Source organism: Athene noctua, chromosome 1 (assembly GCF_965140245.1).
Source record: "Athene noctua chromosome 1, bAthNoc1.hap1.1, whole genome shotgun sequence".
Lineage (NCBI taxonomy): Eukaryota > Metazoa > Chordata > Aves > Strigiformes > Strigidae > Athene > Athene noctua.
The window spans coordinates 11,961,907-11,987,662 of NC_134037.1; positions in this window are offsets into that span (position 1 = coordinate 11,961,907).

Sequence of the window (25,756 nt, forward strand, 5' to 3'; positions counted from 1 at the left end):
GACAGTAAAGGGAGACTGTACTATGGGATTTCTATCCTCAACCAGGAGCCATATGCTCTTCCCTACCACCTGGCTTCCCACGCAGGAAAAATTCATATCACTTCTCCAACCCTGGCCACATTTTGTCTGTCTTGGAGACCAGAAGATCTCACACTGCCCAGACCCCACAGGGTTTGTACTGCAAAGGTAAAGGAAGATGCTTGCTAGGAATTTGAGCAGTATCGCCTGCCTCTAGCAAGAAACTTTGCTGATGCTGTCTGCAGAAAGCCTGTATACGTAACTTTGTGGGAAGAGACATTTAGTCAATACACTTGGTGTGGAAAGTAAAATGTAGGTAGGAGAAAGGAATGAGAGCTCTCTTAATCATTGTCATTGATTTTTTGAAATGGCTCCATGTCTGTTCGTAAGAAGGATGCAGTGACATCCCATGTTTATTCAGTGTCTGCTCTGGGTAGGAGAAGATGGCCATGCCAATTAAGAAGTTTAATTAAAGCAGCAACCTTTCTGTTCCAGAGGTGGGGGCCTGTCATCTGCCAATTTATTTTCAGGAATAAGTCATTAAAGCAGGAGCTGCTGAGGACTTACTCAAACAGCTCAGGTTTGTAGTGCATCTTCCCTGGGTGCTGGAAATCATTGCAGATCTGATATCAAGGCCTTGAGGTGAAACTCAAGAATATGAGTCTAAACAGATCATAATTATGTCTGCTGTGTTTTACTGCAGTATTGAAATCTCCCAACATCAGGGACATGGTGTTACAATCTATAGCAAGATTAATATAACTGAGTTTCATATACATGTCACACTGAACAAATCTTCAGGAGCACCCAATTCCCACTTTTTGTCCTGTTGCTCACTGTGGTGTTTACCTCTGTTGATCATGTTGCTGCATCAGAGAGAAGAGGTGCTTATCATCTCTGAGCCACAGCTGGCTGACTGTCCATCTGCCTGAGATGCAGTAAATTCCTCAATGAACAGGTGTGACCGAACTGGGGTGGTACTATGAAAGAGGAATCAGAAATGGCAACTTATGACCTTGCTTATGACTACCTGATAAATTGATTCTGTGTTCAGATGAACAAGCTCATCTCTGTGTTAAAGCTGCTTGAATCTACCTGTGGAGGTTACTTCATTCCACCCAGCTCACTGCCCTGACACTAGTAACTCCTGTCATATACACTCCTACCAATAGAGGAACACTGGTCTGCAAATTAAAGTATTAGTGTTTTGTTGCAGGGAGGTCAACTTGTGAGCCATAAAACCCCCTATCTCTTAGATATTTTTTAGCACTTTGTGAGTATTGTGCTGCTTTCTAAAGTAACTCAGTCATCTGTACTGAAGGACAAAGCTTATCCCCCCTGTCCAGGTGAGACCTGAGTCATCATTTGGGTGCTGCTCATCTTCTTTGTAGGCTCCTCCAACCAACCTGTTTCTTTCACTATGAGGAAAGTCATGGCTCTTCCAGCCTACAGATGAGGAGAGACTGGCATTAAAGAAAAGCAACTACATGAGAAGCAAAGCCTGGCTTGTGAGCATTTATCATAAGCAAAAGAGGCAGAAAGGCCATCACCGTTTCAGTGTTGTTGGCCTACACATTCTTATGCCTCATCATAGCCTGTTGAATGTCTGCTACACTCTGCAGAGGAAAAAAACAGTCATTTTGTGGAACTGAAGAGATCCTCCCCATAAAATGTCAGTCCAAAGAAATTTGACGTGCTTGTAGACACAGTTAAGACAAATGCCATGAGTTTGTGCTGGTACATGTACAGATTTGTGAAGGTAGACGTATATGTCTATGTCTGTGCATACAAGAACTCCTGCACACTGCACAATACAGTAAGAGTCAAATTTAAGTAATTTGGAAATTGGCCAAGTCATTGAATTGACAGTAATGTTAAGGAAATACTTAAACATTGGAGGGGACTCAAAAAACCTTAGGAAAATCAAGTTGAGGCTGGGACTGATGTCCCCTTTGTGGAATGACAGGAAGAACCAAACATCTGAGGTTTCCAAAGCTAATTCAGTGTGGCAACTACATGACTCTCATGAAAACAAATGAAAAATTATGTGGCTGAATCTTCTGGTCTGTTCCTGTTTTTCTCCATTACAGCTGTGGCTGAATCCCTGAGATTGCTTTGAAAAACTGATCCAAGTGTCCAGGCTAGTCAGACAACCGCAGAAAGTCTCTGTGTTGGAGGTTGTGTAATACCAGGGACGGAGAGCCAAAATTCAAACTGATTCAAGCAGGTATAGCTGGAAGCAGTGAGGTGAAACTGAAAAAAAGAAGCTGCAGATTAAATGTCAGAACTGCTTTTTCCAAAGCCAAGGTCTATTAGCCTGGGGGACATTGTCCAAAGAGAGTTATGGAATCCCCATTAGCCAGCCCTTTTGAAAGCTTAGCTATACCAGTAACACTCAATAACACATTTTTTGGAACAAACCTATGTTGGCAGAGAAACAGGAGGTGAATTAATAGATCCTTTCTGGCTCTGATTTTTATAACTCTTCACATTGAATCCTAATACAAGAGGTTATCTTTATAGCAGGCAATGAAAGATTTTCCCTGTAGATTACCACTTGAAAAGTACATGCTGCACGTCTTTAAAGTACAGGACACTTTATGCTTTCATTTGATTTCAAGAGACTGGAGTACTCTCTAGCCAGCTTCAAGTTAATATTTTAGCAAGAATCAATGGCATAATTAAACTTTATGGATGTCCCTCATCAACAGTTCCACGTGACCAAGTTTACAACATGGTGGTACTTAGATAAATCATTTTGTATTTATGGATGGCTCATAAAAAGGCGAAATGAGGACTTAGCCACAAGGGATGATGGAGTAATTACACTGAGTGGTATGGCTTTAAACATAAATGCAATTTGTTATTACTGCTATGAACTGAAATGTGTTTGACTTAAAGGGACAGTGCTATGTCACTTTAAAAAGCCTCATAACAGGGCCTGATATTTGGGTTAGCCAGTCTTACTGTTCATATCCAGAAGGATGTTTCCTCCTAACTTTCTGTCTCCGTTGGCTCGAAATGTCAACATGTGAAAAATTCTCTAATTGTTAGAACCATTCTGGGATGGTTTCTTGGTCCCAGTGGAAAATGTGACTGGACATGAATAACAGATTTAAGTGCCCAAGTCAGGCATTGTAACAGATGGCTCTTTCCCCCTCTGAAAGGCTGATTGCCTCTAAGCAATCCCCACTCCTCATATGCAAGGCCAGGACTGTCTGGCCTGAGCAGCTTGTTCTTCCTTCACTGGTCACCCCTCTTCAATGACACAGCTACCTTCAGGCCCTTTTCTGAGCGCATCAGAGGAAAAGGATGTATTTTGTCACACCTTTCCCTGCAGGTTGGGCACTACTTTCCCCAGCTCATTTCCTGGCATTGTGTAGCACAGACAGAGCCCAGCCTTAGCATGGTTTAGCCCAACAGGAGCTAACCTGGGATGGAGAAAATCCTCATTAAAACTACCCATACCAAAGAACATTGTCAAAGGAGAGACAGCCATCCTTGCAGCTAACCCTGACAGTGCCTTGAAAAGCGGGTGGGTTTGAGGTACCACAGTTCCTCTTCCAGGGCTGGGATCTGGGTCAGAGTGGGACATGATCCCCAAGAGGGAGCAATGCCCAATGGGGTGTGTAGGCTGATTTCCCCCCCTCCTGTCTCCCTCTCTGCATGGGGAACCTCGTGACCCAGTTGAAATGCAGACTAGGTGCAGTTGGACATTGTACCTCCTCTTCCAGACCAGCTTCCCAGGTATTTTACCAAGGACCAGCCTGCTGTTCAGCTGAGCCAGCCTTTGATTCCCAAGAGAAATAATCATCCTGCCATTTAATTGTAGAGCAACGGCTTATTCCTGATTAATGGCAGTATAAATTAATTCTGATAAATAGGTGAGGGGAAATTAAAAATGAACAAGTTGAACATCACTGGCACAACTCAGTGCCTTCTACTGTGACAAGTGTTGTACAATCCCTGCAAGGTTTTTCTCCGGGTTACTCCTACTGCTTCATCATTGCTTCCCTTAAAAAATAATGTAACAGTTCTGATGTATTCCTATCTTCTGATGAGCATCTTACTTAAGATACAAGTAAATGAAGATTTTTCTCTCTGCCTAATATACAACCCTGCTATCACTGACTCCTTTTGCTCACAGTGCAAAGATTTTCATGGGGTCATGCTGGCAAAACTGTCCTTACAATGGATTGCAAAATGGGGCAGATCATGTTCCTGAACTTAAAGCAAGTGAGGAGATAGAAGATGAAGGGGAAAACAGGTTGAAAGGGAAGAGCAGGGAGGAGTAAGGGAAAGGATGAATAATTAATGTCATAATTTGCTACACTGGAGTAGCCATCCAATTAATAAAACTTATCATGCAGAACTGTGATTTAACAAATTCCTTGTAAACCTGATATGCTCCTTGCATGTGTACATGTCTCTAGGAGGTTGCTGGCCAAAGCATAAAAACCTCTAAACTGAACACTTGCTTATTTGGTTCTACTGAAAGAGCACAGCGCTATCAGGGAGCAGGTTTGGAGCGTCGAGTCCTTCCATTTTTTGAAAGAAAAGCATGAAAACCACTGAGCTGTGCAGCTAGAGCTCTGTATAAAGTCTTTGAAGAGGCAGAGCACCTCAGTGATCAGCAGGGTGCTGGGGCTGAACAGGTTTGGCCACCATCTTCCAGGGCTGAGCAGAGTGCCATCTCCTCCACAGGCACCACCAGCCACTGACAGAAGCAAATTTGAGAAAATATGGTCATATTTGGCCTCCTTTGGATATAATCTGGAAGCACGAGCAGGCCCAATGTTACAAGTGTAAATAATAACAATATTCCAGCATTTTTCCTTATGGGGAGCCTTCCTCCCTTTGGCAAAGATATTAATTCCAGATACTCGTACTCTGGTAAGATAGCTGTGTCCTGGGCCATTCTGACCACTGTTTACACCAGCTGACTGCAGCCTTGCCACGGTGCATGTCAGCCTTTGAAAGCTACAGATAAACTCATTGTAAAATTTATCTGAACTTATTTAAGCACAAAATAGCCTGTCAGGAGTTCGAGTTTTCTCTGACCTTCACCTGATACACAGCTACAAGCCTGACTATGTGTTGGTATATTTAAATCTGGAGTATAAACACAGACAGCCTTGCTGTGCTCTCCTTTTAAAGGACTGTTTAGGTTTCAGAAACCAGCCATGGACTGAAATAAATTGGTTCAACCAATTCATTGTGTTTCCTTCCTAGCTAACTGCTGCTAATCTGCTCAGAGGAAAGGTGCCCCTTTTTCTATTTGCTGGAGGTTGCAGTATCAAGGCTCAAAGCTGCCTGTAGGGAAAATAATCACTTACGAGCTGACATACACTTAAAGTGGCATTTTGCCAAAAAAAAATATGCATCGCCATTGTCATGCCAGGGACCCTCTCATTTTGCACATCTTCAAGCATCCAGAAAGGACTTAATTACAGAGCAGCTCATATTCTGTTGGGGAGGTTGCAAATGTTCTTGGCTGGGGTTTTTTTCTTTAATCAAAAAAGCTTTTTCCTCACCCTCCTTATGAAACTGAATCTTCCCTAGTAGCTTTAAAGCACAGGGTTAGTGGCTTTTATTTCTGTCCCACAAATTCTTCAGTTCCATCTCCAAATATTCCTCGGTCATTTGGAAACACGTTGAGATTGCAATCTGTTGCCAAGGTCAGCCAGGTCCCCAGTGGCAGTTTTACAGGCTCCTCAAAACAGTGATACTCAGTGTCACACAACACTGAGTGCAGAAAGAAAATAGAAGGCCATAAGGAACCTAAAATCCCCAAATTTGAATTGTTCTGGCTGGTTTCAGAAAAAAACAGGGACTGAATAGGTACGTAGCTGGATCTTCCTTCTTATCCCTGAGCTTGTGCTCTCTGACCAGGTGCTTCAGTGCTTCCCTTGCGTGATGGCACAGGGACCACTGCTCTCTCCTGACACCTCAGCTCTTGTTCAGGATCCCCAGAACAAGGACACCGCTTGCCATAGTGTTATTAGGACAGTGTATCCCATCAGAAGCATGTTGTTCATGGAGCTGGAAAGGACGGTGGTTGCTGCACCTCACCCACACAGTGGTACCTCACCCAAGTTCTGACCACAGGGGAAGGTTAACTATCACTTACCTGATAGCTTGGTGGCCTGAACCGGAGGGCCAATGTTGGTAGTCACTGCTGAACCAAGTAAATTGTTTTCCTACAGACAGGGTGGTCTCACTCCAGACTGTTTCTCTTCTGATTCAGTAATTAGGCCTTCCTCTTCATCCATCCTCTTCAACACTACCCAGACAGCTTGGAGGACAATAGAGCCCTGTGAGAGCAGCCTGCTGAGCGACCTTCCTGTCAGTGAGAACTTGGTCTTGTGTGTCTTCCTGGGTGAAAAAGGGAATCCTTTGGCTTGTCTGGTGTCCAGATGCAGGTGTATGGAGAAGAGGATAATTTCTAGTTTGGTGGGGTTTTTGTGATTTCAAAAAGAGAAAGGTAGATCAAAATAGCCTGTAGTAGTAGTGAGTGAAACAGTTGCCTGAGATGTGGCATTTCCAGAATAATCTTTGCTCTGAATAAAGGAAACAGAGACCTGAACCCAATCTGTAATTTTCTGAGTGAACAGAGTATTAATTCAGGAGTGACTGACTACCAAGCCTACTGTGGAGATACAAATCTTTATTTGACCAAAACTAATATACTGCTAATAAAAACTTCTATTTTGAAAAACTGATATTCAACAGTTAAAAAACAAGAGTTGAAAAATTCTCAAACAGCTCCATTTTGGATATTCTTTCTTCCAAATATCAGGATACTATGATAAACTAGAATCTTCTTGGTGTAATTTGTAATGTCTTAGACGCCTCTGGTTTAGAACAAAAAGCATTCCTCAAGATTAAATAGCAGCACTTTGTCAACATTTTGGAGTTTCCACTCAGTGAATACAAGGATTAGTTCAATGATCCAGCCAGCTCAGCTCATTGCCAATAAGAACATTACAAATACAATACTAAGAAGATGGGGGTTTTTTCAGCTTTTGACCTCAAGGTAGCAACTGCAGTAAATCATGAATGCAGATGGACGTGGCTTGCAATGGAGGCCTGAGTTCTAATACCATCTGATATGTGTATGTTTGTGATATCTCTTGTGGGGATGCATTAAGCAGAAGAGTTAACTAGTGTCAACTGATGATAATGCTCAGCACTTCCTCTGGGGAGAGCCCTAGAAATAGGCCGGGTAAACACCACCCAGACTGCAGCCAATGTGGTATGTTTGCTGAGGGGCCCTTAAACCAGTGATGCACAATCAGTCTCGATAAACTGGTCTCTTATGAAACAACAGGGTCTTACTCCAGCTGAATGTGAAATTGTTTTGTCTGGATGAGTTAAAGGCATAGGTAAAAATGATGAGTTATTAGTCTAGTCTTTAGCAATAACTTTGCAAATGCTGCTGAATTGCGGCTGACCCCTGTTAGCCTGGGGAGACTGCAAACAGCAGGTAATGATACAAATAGTTGATGAGTCAGGGAAGTATTCTTCATATGGTTTTGAAGAGGTCAAATACCAAGTTTTCCCAGGTGGGTCATTCCATTGTACTTTGCCTTGTGTCAAACACTTTCATCAGTTTATTTTTACCTGACTCTTTTTTTTTTTTTTTTTTTTTAATATTGAAAGGTGTTAGGTCTTAGTCTCAGCATGTCTGGAACATAAAGATCATGTTAACCCTTTGCTATCAGGAGAGCACGGGAACAATCCAGAGAAGCTCTTTGTGGGTAGGCAGGATGGATGTTTTCAAACATCTCCATGGGATTCCTGGTTTGCACAACAGTTATTGGTGCTTAGAGTAGGTCTCAGCTAAGACCAAGGTTCGCAAAGATTTGTACACCCGTACATAGTAAGAAACCACTCAGTCCGAAAAGAGTTTTGGCCCAGGTCCTCCACGTTCTTTGGAAACTCTGTTCTCGAGTTACATACTTGACAAATTTAAGGACCTGCCCTGCAGCCTAAGTAGATGATGCACAGTTTGACGCAGGAATTATGACTCAGTTTTATGGCTTACAAACGATAAAAAGAAATTCAATGGCTTAGGCAAGGTCAAGCAAGAAGTCTCTCAAGCCCTGATCCACATATCCAAAAGATCATCCAAAAGATCAATTACTGAGTGTGAGTAATGGATTGGGAAGGGAGATGTCTGGAGGCCAGTGTAGGGGAATAGGACAAATGAGGAGCTGAGCTGTTGGGACTGAGGTTGGCTAGAGAAATGGGCTGGGAACAGTGGGATGCAGGGGGTAGGTTGAACAGGACCGGAGCTCCTCAGAGGTGATAGAAAAGGTCTGTCTCCAATTCTGAGCTTGCACACCTCAGAGTGCCTTGTACATACCCCAGAGCAGTGCAGACTGACTAAAGCCAGGCACATCAAAGTGCAGGGAGTCGAATGAGAGCCTCATCCCTAGATAATAGCCCCAAGCCTCATCAGTCACTTAGCTGTAGCCTCCCAGTGAAGGGCAATACCTGACTATCACTGTGTTTTAAACACGCTCCTTTATGGTTATAAGTTTATTTAAACTTTATTTATGTACATAAAGGCATTTATTTATAAATTATTTATTACTAATTATATTTTATAATTTTTATTTAGAAATTATTTGTAAATTTATTTGTTTACATAAATTATTTTTTAAGGCAGAGGCAATTTTTTAAGGAGAGGCAATTTACTGCTCCCTGCCTTGACACTGGGTGCCAACTGACCCTTCAAATACATGGGGTAAACCCACCCCGAAGGGCAGGTAGATGGAGCTGCTCTTTTCCTGCACAGGCCTGTGATATGTGTAATGAACTGGGGCTGAAAATGCTTAATCTGGGCTGGCAGGAAAGCCATTTAGCAGTGTGTCCTTGACACAAGTATCTCTCCTCCATGGTAATCACTGAGTCCAGACTCACTGGGTTTCAGGGTGTGCAATACAGTTCAGACATGGAATTTGATTCTTTGGGGCTTTCCCGAAGGGAATATGTGTGTGCGGAAGGGGGAAGCTGGATCTCAGCCTGCTCAGTACATATATTATTGATCTTGAGCAGGGAGGTTTTATGTGCTAGATGGGGGGATGTGAAGCTAAAGGAAAGGGGATTTCTTTCACTGTGGTTGCTGCTTTCACATGGATGTTGATCCAGCAAAAATATTGCTGTCAGTTTATAAATTATGGGTGTCCAAAAGGAAGGACTGGTAAAACCTCCCTTTGTCCTCGTGGCAGTGTTTCTTACATGAAGATGGATTGGTTGCTCCTTTTGACATGAGCGATGGGGCCAGAATTTTCTCTTGTTATAACTGATTATGTAAACGGACAATAGAAGACACTTCTCCAGAAGATCTGTAATCCTCCTCTGCAGCACTGTCATTTGTTACTACCTGTAAGTACAAGCTCTGAGCTGCACGCCTGAAGCCAGCTCTGCAGCCTGTGCACCCCTATCAGCCTGCTCCCTGGGCTACCCAGACCTCTGGCATGCAAAGGTTAAACTCACCATTGTATCTCAGTAGTTATTTTTGTGCAGCCTGTTTATCTTCAGTCCCCAGGTCATTAATAAACATCCTCTTTCAAATACTTTAGACATCTGGAATATGGCTTTCTTGTCTTCTGAGACAATGATATCCTTTTAGGCTGGTAAGGGAAGGATGAAGACTAAAGCTTCCCTTCTTTGGAAAAACACAGTTTAAATTGTTTTCTCTTTTACTCCAATGAATTCACCCATCAGTTGGGCTTGCAGTCCACAGGAGCATTTAAGCAGGTATCTAACTTTCATGCACATATACAGACCCACTGGTATCACCTCCCTGTCACCATCACTGCAAAATCTTATATTTGAACCCTGAGCACAGGCAGTGCCATTTGGGAAAAATCAACATCTGCTGCATTTATCCAAGACTAATTACTAATATACTTGTAGCAAGACAATGAATCTGGCGATTTTCAGCTCTTCCTTTAATACTTGCTCAAACAAGAACCCAAAAAAGATTTTGGGTTTTTTTTGTTTGGTTGTTTTTTTTTTTTTCCTAAAGAAAAATACCCAACACAAGAAATTCTTCAGATGAGAGCTAGGATATATACAGAATGGTTTTATGGGCCAGTTCTGTTCATGGGGATCAGCTGCAGGGCTCTGAGAGGGGAATTTTTCTGACCCATTTTACACTTCTACTTTAAAATGAACCAAATCCTAGAAGTGTCTTTTTCTGTGTAACGACCAGAGAGGGAATTTACGGTTCCAAGTTCAGACAGAGCAGGCATCAAGAATTACAGTGAAATTAATCCCTCCCCTCCCAGCTTCAGTGATCAGAGCCCTTTGGTCCCTTTTGTGCTTTGAATGAAGCTGGTCTTCTGTGTTGCTGTGCTGTGTCATCTGCTGCCATTAGTGGGGTGGTTGGACAGGGCTCCAGGTGCTCTAAACCCTAAATCACCCCTGGAAGGTATGGGTCTGTCCGATGGCTGTCAAACAAACCCTACACAGCTGTCATACATGACTTCTTAGACCAGCTCCTCCTTTGCAGGGGAGGTCACAACATTTAACTTAGGTGGAAGATACCAAAAAATACCCCTAGGATTTGCAGCCAGAAGCTGGGTCTTGCCCTTTTCTCCAGCACCTTGTTGAGGCTGGCAGCTCCTGTGCATGTGTGCACCCTCTCTCTGCAACCTTGGCTGACCACACCAGATGTAGGAACTGATCAGGTTGCTACCTTCAACACTGCAGCTCATTTTCTACCTATAGTAGCTTTTGCTAGAAACATTTTAATGACACCTTCTTAGGCTTGTAGCTGCCTCCAAAATACCGAACTGCCTGTGTAGGACCAGCAGCTAGCAAAGCATCTGGCTAATCATCTATTCATCATTCATTAGCCCCTGATAAACTATGAAGATTGAAGCCTCTCACTGCATGCTCTACAGATGTCTGCCATTTCTAGGGAAATGTTCTGCAAAATTAACATGCTTTTGGGGACACTCTCTACCCCCTCAGGCCATGGGGGGAGAGGAGAAAAGCCCCTTTGTGAGCCAAATCCCACCGAGCCCTCCCGGCACAGTGTCGCCTTAGAGGAGTGGTGTTTTATAGACTTTAGTGGTTGCTTTTCATCACTCTTCTTTGAGAAGACCCTCTCTCCCACAGAAGCAAGGCAGGAAAATCGTGCCTGGAGCTGGAGTGGGGTTAGGGGTCAGCAGACAGCCTCGGGTGACTCAGGGCTGAGGAATGTGCAACCAGACACGGCTCCTGTGGCAGGCACAGTCTTCCCATGGTGCCCACTCCCTGCCCAGCATCCAGCCATCTCCTTTCAGGATGAGCACCCTGGTGTCACCTTTGCTAACTGGAGCAGCTCCTGTGGAAAGCTGCAGACCAGAAATGGCTCCTAATGCTTTCCCGGTGTTATTTCCCAATGTGTGGTGCAAATGGAAGAAGCACTGGGCTTGGGTAGCCTCTTGGTCAGGCACATACCCCTACCCCAGAGTGAGTGACAGGGGACAGAGGCTGCAGATGTCGTTGTTGGAAAAGAGACAATCAGATCAGCTTTTTCAGCCGGGGGCGGCCTGTTAGCAGCAGTTTGTAGCTCCAGACAGTCATCCTGGCCCCTTATCCCTTCCAGTCTCACTGCCAGAGCTTACTGCCACCTCAGTTTTTGCCAGATTCATTTGCCCAGCTGTGTGAAATGACCCAAGTTTAAATAACCCTGTTAACCTTCCAGAGAGGGGCTGCTCTGTGCTCCCCACATAGGAGAAATTCCTGGAGATGATGATGTAAGTCTTGGCTGGATCAGAAATATGGTCTTTCTTCCCACAGCTTTTTTGCCAGAGCACATCTTTGTTTTCTGCCTCTAAACCAGAGAAACATTAGTGAAAATTATTTGCTGATAATGCCACTGGGGCTTGGCTAATCCCCTACCCTGTAGGAACTGTTTGTGGCAAATGCACATAGCAAATGCTAACATTAACTCATGCAGCAGGACAGATGATGTAAAAGAAAGTTTTATTGCCTTTGATTCTCAGAGGTACCCCAAAATACCCAGACTCACCCAGGGCCTCTTTAAAGCAGCACTGTGAAGCAAGGGCTCATTGAAACATGGAGCCTGCAGCAGCAGCTGTTTGTGCAGGACCAGCTGTGGCTCTCAAGGTGAGAATGGAAAGGGGTCTGGTGGTGCATCACTGAGCACAGAGGGAAAGGAGCTGGTGTGATTTTGAGAGTTCAAGGCTGCCCTTTTTGTCTGCCATATCGGTGCTCCTAAAGCCATAGGTCTGTCCTTGAAAAATGTGAATATAAAGCCAGATCATGTTTGCTCTGGGCAGTCAGCTGATACCAAACTAAAATGGTCTATATACGGTCAGAAAGGTTCTAGTGTCAAAATGCCCACACAACCAAAATATGCCTGGCTGGTGCTCCTCACAGCCTCAAAGATGTTGCAAGATGCTGAAGCAAATTAGTGAAGGGCAGCATCTCCTCCCATGAAACACTGCCTGGTCAAGCCTGGGCTTGGTGTTCATGTGAGAGGCAGGCATGTGGGTGCAGCACAGACTCCTCCTCTCCCACCTTGTGCTCTGGTCCTGCACACTTCCTTCAGAAGCAGTCTCTCCTGTTGGGTCTGCTTCTGGTTTCAGCTCTCCCTGCAGAGGCACACGCAAGAGGCGCAATGTCAGCCTGGCTGCAGTGCATGCGAACTGCACACGCTTAGCAGTGGAAAAGGGATTACCAGGAGAAACTCTCATTTTCTGTGTATACCTGTACAGATGCAGATACCCTCATGCATATCTGAATAGAAGAGTCAGCTCCACCACCTCTGTAGGACTGGAAAACTTTGCATTGTTTCCGCTAATGTTTCATCTGCTGTGAGCTTGGCTTGTCCAGGATTTATCTCAGCTCCTAATGTGTTTACAATGAGATAACTCTTGTCATGCTCTTTCCCAATTACCTAGACAGGATCTGTCACTGTAGACATGGCAAATGAAATGCAGGACCCCAATAAAGAGTATGCATTTCCATGGCATTCATATAAAAGCCATTTGGCAAAAGAAACATTTGTTTTTAGTGTTCCAAACTATTGAAGGCATCATGGATCAAGGTTTACTGACCAAAACTGCATTTGCTGGTGACTGCTCGGGTACATTTGAGATAGATAAGTTTGCACTGGCTTGCTAGGGAGGAAGTCTTTGTACAGAAATGTATCATCAAGGCACAAAATTTATGGTCTTTCGGAAATCTGCAAAGGCTTTGAGACTTAGGGGAAAAGCACAACTCCCACGTAACCCGATTCCCTGCAGAAATTAATAGCCCCCCCCTCTATCAGACCAGGCACTTAAAAAGAGGTCTTGACCATGTGCTGTCTTTAAGGATTGCAGGACACCCCTCCCAAGAGCTACACCGTTAATTAAAGGCTCTCAGTCAAATTCCAGCTTTGCATTCCTGTGCTGTGTCAGTGGGTTCTGCACTTCTTGCTTTGAGCAGCTCAGCAGTGCTTCCATGCACTGAGAAGTGTTATAACACTCTCAGAAATACCACATGGCTGCGTCTCACTCGTCAGGGAGAGATGACTTTCTGTGACAAATTTCCATGGGATAATAGCATCAGAGAAAATCAGCCTGAAAGGGTATTCGAGAGGTTACAGTGCAGAAACCTCACCCCAAGACAGGATCAACACTATTGAAGCTAATCCTGACAGGTGCTTCTCTAATCCATCCTTAAAAAAAGCTAGTGATATGAAGACTACACAGCTTCCCTTGGGCATCCAACTCAGTGCTTCATTATTTTTAGGTTGAGAAAGTTTTTCATAATTTCTAACTGAAATCCTTTTGTTGCAGTTCAAGTCCATAATCTTTTACCCCTTTCCAGACACAAAGACAGGTTATTCCCTTTCTTTCTGAGGGCACTTTTGCCTTTTTAAAAACACTTATCTTTCCCTGGCAGTCATCTGTCCCCCTGACTGATGTTCCCCAAGTCTTTTGACTCCACAAACCTTATCTTCTAGTCCTTAAAACATTCATGCTTCTCCCTTCTGAAGCCCCTCCAGCTACTTTACATCCTTCTTCAGGTGCAGTGAGCAAACTGCATATGAGGCCCCGGCCAAGTCCTGACAAATGCCAATGCTCCAGCTGTCATTGTGATCAATCCTTGAAGAACAAGGTGACCAAGGGATGAAACTGTTCAAAGTTGCCACCATCATCAAGAAGGACCACACTGCCTGCACACTCGCAGGTGCTGTAAGCATGAATATATACCCTCAGCATGTGACTCACAAATACAGTTGTTGCATGGATCAATTGGCTGTTGTTGCTGATGCATCCCTCACCTTGCTCTTTAGCTCTTCAGATTTAATAAAAATGAGCACTGAGACATCTGAGATTGTGACTCAGCCATGTGAAGCCAGGTTTCAGGAAACTTTTATAGTTTTTAGAGATGTTACATTGGACTGAGACTGGACAAGGAAGATTCTTAACGTCTCACTTTTGCAAAGTCTTTGTATGTCTGTTAAGAACGAGCCATGCTCTCATATCCAGCACTAGACTGAGAAACACAGACTGGTCCATGGGGATGCTGGAATGTCATTCTGCCTGTCTGCCTTGGTGCTCTCCTTCTGCTCCAAAATGAAAGGGAGAATTATTTGCTGGGCATACTAGCAGTGTCTAATGAAGAGAAACCCATGTAACATTGACTACTGAAAAGAAATCCATGACACCAGAAGGTGATTCATGCCAGGGGAACATAAAAGCAAAAAAAAAAAAAAAAAAGTGCACTAGGTCAGTTCAGAGAACCGATCCACCAGAAGGCAACTGTTTTTTCTTTTCTCCTGAGATAGTTTTCAGCCAGATCTGTTCTCTGATGGTACGACTGCATGAGCCCTAAAATGTCAAAGGTAGCCTGATGGGAATGAGTGGCCAAAGCCAGGGGAAGGAAGGTGAGGAATGCCTGCCCCTTTTAATAATGATTGCAACTTAATGCTGACTAAGTTTTCATGATTTGGGTGACTCCCACTCAAACTGCCTGCTGTGTCCTCTGAACCCTTTGACACATCATGATGTATTGGAAAATGGGGAACACATTTCTACAAGTGTCTTCTTTACTCCTTTAAGGTGTGGTGATCACCTGCAAAAGTCCTGCTTTTCCGGCACACAGAGGCAGAGCAAAGCAGCAGATTTCCCGTTTGTTTACAGAGGATGAGAAGATATAAAGGTCCTGGTAATTTAATTTATATTTTTAAAAAAATCAGTCCAATTTTGCAAGGCATATGCAAAGCAAAAAAATAAAAATATCGTATCTGAAAAAAGCATATTTTTGTGGGTGACTTTTTTCAATTATGCAGCTGCCAAGGCCTCAGAGTAAGCAAAATTTCCCTTTAAGAATCTGAATGCTAGTATGTTTAAACACAAAAGAACTCTCATTATTGTGCTTGTTAAACTTGAGTCTTGACTATGCCAGCATAATGAATTTATTAAGCCATGACAGAATTAATTGCATTAAAAGCACAGGCTCCATGCTGTCTGACTATACAATAATCGCCATTTCATTCTGCCGGGCTAGTCTGTCCATGGAGTTTTTCTTTCTAAATTGTTACCTTCTTATATAGCCTACAAAAAAGCGCACATTTTTGATGGAGCTCATCAGGTAGCTATCAGCAGGGACAATTAATTATCTTACTTTAACCAGTGACTGCCAGTAATTTAAGTGCTGAAGTCCTTTAAGTGCTGACTCTGTGCTTATGTTTCACATGACTCCCTTAGCCCTGCTTTGAAAGGTTGGATGAGAGCCAGTGAGAGACGCTTCTCCTTCCAGGGCTTGGGCATGTGCCCCAGCCAGGATCTCCATCCATAGGCAGGCAGGATCCAGCCAGCAACCTTCCCGTCACCACAAGGCTAAGGATGAAAATGGCCACAGGCTCAGGTGAGGAGTTTGACATGATGAGGTGTTGTGACATTAGCTGAGGGACACTCAGTGGTGCTCTGACCCTAAGAAGAGCAGATGCAACCCAAAGTTGCCTGAAAGTAGGGAATTTTTAGATCCAGAACATCAGCCTGCAACTCACACCTCACCCTGGGGCATATAAACTCCATCAGTGTCTTGTGTTTAGCTCTGAGTTTCTGCAGCATCTAAAAGGGAGCTGGCCCAAGATGTGCTCTGGTCTCGATAGAGTCAAGCAGATGGATATTTAACTCCTGTCTTAGCCTCTGGAGGGCTTCTGGACCCTGGGGCTAAGGCAGGACTTACACATCCATCCTCTTGATTCTGTTAAGACTTGGATCCCATGAGATTTCTCAGGCACCCTGAGCACTCAGCAACCAAACCCAGCTCAGTTGCACTTTCGCCTTGATGAGCTGGCAGAGCTCCATTTGAGGCCAGCTCGGATGAAAGTGTATGCAGAAGCACTCATAGACTCAGGCTCTGTGTGCCAAGGTCTTAAGTCCACACTGCAGCTCCCCAGGGGAGTGCTCTGCCCACAAAACGAGTGCTGGTGATTAAGGATCAGGACCAAAGCATGCTCCATATCTTAAGCGAAACCAGTGAGGTATCAGAGGTATCATGACCACTAAAATGCGGTGAGATGTCACCACCCCTTTTTCTGCCACCTGTCACTGTCACCTGCCCCTCCATCCCCTGTGAAGCCAGGGTCAGGAGGCCATCTTTTGCTGACCGGGGGCTATCTCAATTTCCAGAGACACTCCAGGAATTACGATGAAGTATTAAAATCCTAGTGTAGACAACATTGTTTTAAATAGTTAATCAGCTTCGGGGAAACCTATGAGGGAAAAGGGAGTTGCAGGTAACACCTGCTAACACAGTGACAGGCCTTGCTGACACCTTAATACCACTCATATTTCCTCAGGGCTTTGACAAACAAACTTTTGTGAGTCTCATTCGTGATGTTCAGGTATCACAGCTTCATCTAAAGAGCAAACAAACCACTGCCAGAGCATGTTTTCTGTTCCAGAGGGCAGCGGCATGGTCTGGTTGGGTACAGACCGTTGAGCCCTTCTGGTCTTCAAGACAGGAGGGGATGGGCCAAGGGTCATGGTGACCTTGAGGTGCTGGGATTTGTTTGGGAAGGACAAGTTAAGCTCAAATAAACCTGAACTAGGGCTTTTTAACAATTAAAGATTGCAGCTGGTGCAGTTGCAATGCCCAGGTCAAAGGTCTGATACTTCAATTTACCAGCAGATACTACAGTGCGTCTTTCCCATGCTTCTGGCACGGACTTTGGGATCTTACCCAAACCCATCCTCACTACCACTTCAAGAGGAGACGCCATGACATGTCCCAGACAGTGGCCCAGTTTCCTTTGGGGACAATAGGGACATCTTGGCCTGTGGCTCCAGCACTTGTCAGTCCACTTAATGTGATAATCTGATTGTCCTAAAAGACCCACTTGTAACTGACCCAGTTATTGCCTTTTCTTTATGTTCACCCTCTGAATCCTAACCAGCACGTACAGCAGGTAAGACACCTTTAAAGGTATTGTGCATTTCCTACCAGAAACCGCCCCCAAACAAAAATGTTTTCTCAGTGACTCAGGAAAGAAGGCCATTAATTTTAGGTCTCTAAAAATAATCTTGACCTCTGCAGGCCCTTCTCGTTTGCAGCTCTAACTCCTCCAGCAGCTGTGTGTGCAGGGTGTGGTACAACACGCCTCTCCTACAGCGCCTGCCGTGCGAAGGGGCAAAGTACCACTGCCCTGCCTGCATCTGGCTGGCCTCAGTGTCTGCTCCTCTACCAGCCTCGGTCATGACATTGTCTTTGATGCCACTTCCCTGCACTTTCCTTCGTGATTCAGCCCTAGGCTATGAAATTAATCTTGTGCAGGAGTGGTAGAAAGTGTAGTCATTAAAAGGGGACGATCGTCTACTGTACTGGAGAGAGAAATGTTGCCTTAGTTACAGCAGCAGCACGATGTCAAAGACAACTGGAGCAAACGATCTTCTGACCTTTCCCTTACTTTGGGCTGGTTTATTTCTTCCTTTTCTTTCCTAGTTGCTTCACTATGCATTGCTTAGCAACTTTCAGTCTTATGCTTGGACATTGCACAACTACATACATGTTGGCATGGGATTGTTATCAAACTTCTGGGAATCTATATTCAAGTGAAGAGATTTCTGGGGAGTAGCAAGAAGTCTGCTCACATGTCAGTGGCTATGTATTGATCAAACTTCACAAGTTGGCCCAAGATGTTTCTGAGAGAGAAAAGAACATTTCTAATTTCAGTGGGTGTATGGTTTTTTTCAGTAAGAGCGCTGGAATGACTTTTGTAGTCTAGTTTGTTTAATTTGGCTTAAGGGAAAACATGGAATTTCTGGCCTTTGGTTATTAATTACTGTCCAAAATTCAGATTGAAAACTGAAAATCTTGCAATTTAGTCTCCAAGAAAATATCTAAAAACATTGCTATGGTAGTGGAGCTTTTCCTTTAATCACTGAGTGTTGGATTCATCTCAGTTAGTGTTAGATACCTACAGTGAGATATCAACATCTGAGCCAATTTCCCTGCTATCTTTTTGCAATGTGGGGAAACAAATAGGTGTTTTCATGTTATGGTTCATCAGATTTATTTCAGACTCTCGATTTGTGGACAGCCTACTTATATGTCTTCACTGACTGTAAGGGGGTTCTAGACAACCAGGACTATATTCAACCACCTCTTTATTGTAGTCTATCACCCTTGCAGATTTGCTTATGTATCCTTCCTAGTTTCTACCTTCTACTCCAAAAGGTTCATCTTTAGGTCTTGTGTCATGTCTGGGTAGTCCTGTGTGGATATCTCAGACTGCCCAGAACTCCTCAGATGGTACCAGGAACCTCAATATGCAACTGAATCCCCAGCTTGGACTGTGGTTGCCCAGACTATGCATTGGGCAGTTGAGCACCCTTTGAGTCTGACCACAACATTCAGATACTCCCAATACTTAAATGTTTGTTGCAGCTGGTACCACAGCTGTCACCTCCCAACAATGATCTGCTTTGAGTCAGGATCAACATTAAACTTCTTTTTCCCTTGGTGGCACAGTCCTTTATGGGAGTTATAGTTTATGAGACTGCACTTGAATTTGTCTGGCTTCAGTTTCCAGCCACTGCTTCTTGTCATGTCCTTCTCCATTAGATTTAAAAACTCCTTAACCTTTTTATTGACTGTAACTGATTTGCCACTAAATCTCTTCCTATATAAATCAAACTGATCATTTTAACTCTCTTAACATATTTTTCCGGGTCTCCAAAGTATTTTTTTGTTTGATTGTTTGCTTCTTCTAAATGTTGGCTCCATTTTGCCAACTCTCTCTAGAAATGCACATGCTAAGATGCAGGTGTCCTTTCATTAGGCATCTGAAAGGTACAGATTTAAGTCTGACCACACCATTTAAAGCAGCTTTCAGCCAGTGGAGGGAAACAGGCCTCTCTGGAGGGCAATGCAACTGGCTTGAACCTTTCTTTTTTGAATGAAATAAACCACTGTCTGGAGGAGGCTGTATCAGTCATGAAGGCAGCTGAGAGCACAGTGACGCAGATGAGAAAAACATGGGAAACAAAGTCTATCAGGAAAGTGTCTCTGAGTGCAGATCCCCCTATCAGTCAGCCTCCACCAGGGAAATAGCAGGAAATCCCAGCAAAGATTGGACCCTAATTTTCTTATGTGGCCAAGGTAAACTGAGATAGATCGTTTCCTCTGCGGTGTGAGTCAATGTGTCTAAAACTGAAGTTCAATGGACAGTAAACATGGATTTGGGGAGTGTTAATCCTGGACAAAACATGTGATGGAGACACGTTCTTTGCAAATTTTTGAAAAAAAAGAATACAAAAGATTTGCAAAAATGCAAAGTGCCAACAAGGCCCAAAGGCATTCTGCCAGCTTTCCCTCACTCAAAAGCTTGTTGATATTTTACTTTAGGAGCCCATTTCAAGCTGCCTTGGGCACTCCAGTTAACATGATCATGTGTTCATGGGTGCAGCAGAGACAGATGTGCACATGCTGATGCTACCAGTCAGGAAACCAAGCCAAGGTTTCAGGAGGACAGGAGTGAATGGCAGGGGAGTCAGGCAGTGAGCAGGAGGAAGCTGACCAACAGGTCATTTACACTGCTTTGTGCCTGTGTTTCATACAGAGAAATGAACAGAAACTGTGCCATCACAGACAGCACACCTGGTTCGAAGTAATGACGGGTTCTAGGAAGTGGTTAGAGAGGTTCACATCCCTTCCCCTCCCCAGCTTTTCCTTCCACGTGAGCATTACTGATAAGGAGAGTGATGCCAGTGCCTGGAGTACCAGGGTATCCTGCTGATACTGCCTGTGTTCGGTGTCTGGACACCATGCTGGCAAGGGCACATAGCATCAGCATTTTGGGGGCTGAAAATAATAAAATGGCTGATGCTAGCGATACAATGACAGGATGATAATTTTGCTTTATGCCTGTTTTAGCTACAGTCTCTCTGTTTGCTATCATGGAGGAAAATACCAATTACCCCCTGTAGGGAGGATAGATTACTTGATGCTACATCAGTCACTCTATCACTGGTAGCAGGATAACACAAACTCATTTCCCAGAGGTCTCCAAAGAGATGTCAGAGAAAAATGACTTTAGGTTGCTGCTAGCCCATACCAACTCTGAAACAGTGACCTAGAGGCAAAAAGACTGAGTCACATTACAAATCCCTTCAGCTTTCAGATGTGACTCCATTTGTTCTCTAACACCAAAAGATTTAATTAATAGGGATTATCATTTTTCATGGCACCTCTCATTTGTGCAAAAATTGGTCTGGAGAACAATTTCCAAGAACTCCTTCTCTGTAGGAATCTTTCCTGTAATATATATTAACGTGCTCCCTAACAATATATTTTTCTTCTGTTTTAAAGCTTCAGGAATAAAATCTAACCATTCACTAAAAAAGTAAGCTTCCTTAATTTAAAACTGGTATTTTTGCATAGAAGAAAAGGCATATAGATAAAAATACTCAGTAAGGCATCACCAAAGAGCAAGACTTCAAAGAAAAAGGAAGCAGTTGTAATGCCATGTCCAGACTTCTAGATTCCCCTCATATTCTCACATCCCATTTTTGTTATTTTTTATGTTGCAGTTAAACATCCATTCCTTGTTTCTCAGTTTTATTTTCGTTTCTGTCCATCCTCAGTTTCTGGGGTCAGACTTGCCTCTCATTTATGCTGTTGTATGGAGAAGTCTCACTGAAACTGCTGAGATAAAGCCAAAAAATGCAAAGAATTGTGTGTCCCAGCTATGAAATTATTTCAGGTGTTATTTCCCTGGCAGAGAGACCCTGGTCATGGTGATGCCATACTTGCACCACTAAAACTGTGATCAGAATCTGCCTTTGATAGGTTTAGCATGCATGGTACATACTCAGAGCAGTAGCTCTTGGTGACAGTGACACATCTTGCAGGCACAAGAGAGAGCCCCTGAAAGATGGAAAATGAAAAATTTTACATCTAAACAATGAAGCAGTCTACAAATAAACATTTTTACTGAGTAAAAAGTGAATGTAATACAGTGCGTTTCTACTATGCAAATCTAGATGAAAAAAAGGATTGGCTTTTTTTCATTACGTTGACAGCTAATGTTCCAACCAGACTGAGGGTTTATGAAGGGATGTTGCTGCTTTGTGGGTGCAGTTGGAATTTGGCTCTGGTATGGATGGAAAGAGCCATGTGTTGACATCAAAGGAGCAGCAAAAGTTCATTCAGAAAGCTCTTTGGATTTAGCAAAGGCATTGCTCGATCTTGCAATCCTATCCCCAGTGATTTTAATAATCACCAAATAGCAAGTGAAAAGCTTAATCCTTCCATCAGCACAAATCCACTAGAAGGAAATCATTTCAGGAAAACCTCTACAGAGGCAAATGAGCCATCCTCTTCCTGCATGGCTCGTGAAAAGACCTAGAGACACTGACAAAAAATACCTTCCTGCTTCAGAAAGGATAAGAAGAAAGGTCAGAGAAGCAAAATATGAACCAGCAACCATAGTCTCTGCAACAACAGCAACAACATCCAAGCAGTAATCAAATCATTCACATTTACAGGCAGTAAAGGCAGCAGAAGAGGACCTGAGCACCTCCAAGATATTTGGTAGGACGCAATGCTCTTACTTGGAACGTCTACAACATAAATGTCTGTTCCTGGGCCAGCTGCCGTGGTTTCCTTCTGTAGCTTGGCCATCCACAGTGCTGGACCGTCCCAGCTGCTAGAACAGTCCCCAGCATTATTTTGACCTGGGCCAGCCTAGTGGGCTCAGGTCAGGCCAGTCACTTTGGGGCAACCTCACTACTTCTCAGGATAAGAGCATTTAGAGCCATTCCTTGCCCCTCATCTTCAGTGCCACAGAATGATCCCTGGTATTTTAGTTTTCTACTGCAGACGTAGCCTAGACATCAGTGCTATCATCAATGCTAGTCACTTCAGGTTCCCTTTACAGCCAGTGGAAAGAAACAGGCACTTTCGGGGTGCAATATCAGAGCTGTTGTAGACATTAGGATAAGGAAAAATGCATCCTGAAGTGCCTGTTATTCTCTGTTGACTATAAAAACAGTCTAGACACTTAGCTCATAGGCAGAAGTTTACAGTGAGAACATCTGGAGTTGATCGGACAAATCCCACCTCTCCTGTCAAACATTTACAAACTTCTTCCATAAAGACACCATTAGTGAGGACTGCATCTGTAGCACACTTGCAGATAAAGATATTTTCCCTTATTTGTTTACCAAATATTTCAAGTAGAAATTTACTTCTCTAATCTAATGAATAAAAAAAAAAGGACTGGTTATGAAAGTGCATAGCTAAATACAATGCTTAATTTAGAGATAATGCAAAGCTTAATCAAATGAATGGAAATGTTTTTTGAGGTTAGCATAGTCTGCCATAGAAAATGGTTACAAGTGTTATCCACTAGGAAACAGACCAAGTTCTCAAAAACTATTGGTCTTTACCTGACAGACTCAGTAACCTACTACGTCTTTTCCATCTGACATGAAGCTGGAGTGACACAGATAAAAACTGTCTGACCCAATATGAAACCTGCCCATAAAAAGTTAATTTATCAAAATTATGTGAGCGTGATTGAATCAGTGCACTGAATTTGTAGCAAATCAGCATTTTGCGTGTTTGGCTGCAGTGTTTCTGTAAGGCATGTACTTAGTGCCTTTCTGTGCTCTCTGAGATGCTTCCGTTGAAACACTCAATAGTTCAATGAGGGGAAAATTAGACCCCCCCAAAATTTGAAAATGTCATTCTTAATCTCATTTTAAATGTACAAAATTACATGAAGTTTAGCCTCAAGCACAAATGAAAAAATTGAGTGTTGTTGATAACTGGGCTTAAATAGATGTAGCTAAGCTAATGCTGCCCTATATTTTATCACCTTCACACCTTTATTCATTGCAGTAAGCACTTTAAGCATTCCTGTGGCTGAAATCTTCCTTGCAAGCCGAGTATGGACATGATTCAGTGTTGATTCAGTGAATTACAGTGGTTTGTAACTTGAACCTTCTTCCCCCTGATGAATATTTTGCAGTAGAAGTCCTTTTATGAGGTGAGGAGAAAGTAAAATACTTGTGCAGGTTGTGAATGAGTGCAGGGGTGGACTTGATTGCTTTGACTACAGTCTGCCTTTGTGAGTGGTGGAGTTGGGATGGGAGCGTCCCCTTGCTTCCAGTGGCTGAGGAGGACGTGGTGCTGGTGACTGTGACACACCTCCTCCCCCTGGTACAACCTGGCTGTAGCTGGTCTTTGTGGTGGAGCAACCTGCACCCGTTTTGTGGACCTACTCCAGCATAACATATCCATCAGTGAGAGAGCCTGTGTCCTTGTTTTTCCAAGTGTGAGGAATTAATGGCAGATGATCATTACATCTGGATTCCCAGATGACCTCATCAAGGTCCCTGTTAGAGGGGTTAGTTGGGTTCCCCTCTGGCCCCAGCAGGGACCATGTGTCTTGTTTTCTTTCTGAATGCAGGAAATCTCCACCTCGGGATTCTCTCAGACAGGATGGATGATTCACTCGGTGCTCCGCTGCCCCTTCCTCAGGCTACAGCTGGGGACTTTAAATAGAAAATTCTCTCAGACAGATTGCGCACTGGGGAAACCCTTTTATGATCCAGAATATACTCTTTGCACAGTATCTGTTTCATTGTCAGGGGCACAGACTTCCTGATCTCCATCCCTTCTCCCTGGCCTCCAGCTGCCTGACGTCAACAGTATTTCCTTGCATGCCTGGGATGCTTGAAATTGTTGGGGCTTAGCTGGGACACAGAGGATTCGGGGAAACAAGGGTAAGACTCAGTTTTCTTTCCTATAGGAGGAATTTGCTACCGGACACCACTTTGTTATGCACCGGCCGTGTTTACTCCCCATTTTGCCACAGCTCATTTGGCCGCTCAGGCTGCTGCAGTCTCTGAGGCAGATGTTTCCTGCCCAGATCCTGCTCTGCAAGAACTGGTGAGGTAGGAGATGGCCCAGTAAAAATATGATTGCTTAGTTTTGAGCTGAAGTGTCTGTGATATATCTGGGAGCAAAAGACCACAGAGGTAGCAGCACAAGCGCTGCCCAGTGGGCACAAGCACCCATGGCATGGGCACAGAGCTGTGCAGGGTAAGCAGCCTCTTGTCTTCCCTCCACTACCAAGAGCCCTCAGGCTTTGTATGGAGCCTTAGGTAGGATCTGCAGTACTCCCAGGGTGACGGTTCGTCTTCTAGAGAGAATTAGACTCGTATTTTCCCTACATAGCTTATTGAAGTTAGATCATTTGGGTCATGTCTGATTTAGGAAATTTAGTAGGATGAGGGCACAGGCCTGGAGCCTTCCATATCGGTAGGATATTAACTCCATTGCTGGCATGGTTTTTGTCCTCAGGCCATTTAACGTGCTCACAAACAATTGCTGGACAGGGCATGAACTATGGACTATTCCTACCAGGCAGTTTCTCTGTCTACCCTGGTTTTGGGACAAGAGCATAGCTGGGAGCCATTCCAGGACAAGTGGCCTCATGATGCCCCGCTCTGCACAATGGAGTTGAACGCACACCTGGCTGGAGAGAGAAGGGGGAGTTGTGAACCTCTGACTGCATTAGAGCAGCCATGATGGCATGCACCCAAGACCTGGGGAGGTACTAGTGACAACTGAGTTATGTCAGAGATGGAAAAGCCCTAATTCAGACTACATGCCTGGGGTCAAAATCAGATTCAAATTGCCACCCAGATGGCTCTCATATCCTGGGAGCAATGTGTCTGGCCAGCAGCGGGTAGGCAGAACACAGCCAGACAAGAGGTCTTGGTGGCTCTCTTATTAAGAATATCTTCCATGAATGCAGATTTCTAACACAACAGCATGCAGATGAAAACCACTTTAGGACTAAGGCTGGGGAAACAGCCTGGCCTGGCTCTAACTCTGCATCCTCTGCAGCTTTAATCACTCTTATAACTGCAACAATGAAAGCCCAGTTACGGCCCTGGCAGCGACAGTGCTGAGGGAAGACTGAAGGACAAATACATCTGCAAGAAACAGGCACTGATCCAGACCAGCAAATCATCTGCAATAATAATTCTGTAAGGAGGTTTTTCAGTGATAACTGGGCAGAGCGAAGGCTGGGGTGACACAGATGTAGGTGCAGCACAGGCTCTGTCCCTGGGGAGCGGTTTCTTGGAACCTGCTGGACCTCAGCCCCAGAGAAACACACTTCAAGATGACAGTGTATAAAAAGAGCTGCCATTTTCCTTTTCCAGCCAGGTTTGCAAAGAGGTCTAATATCTTA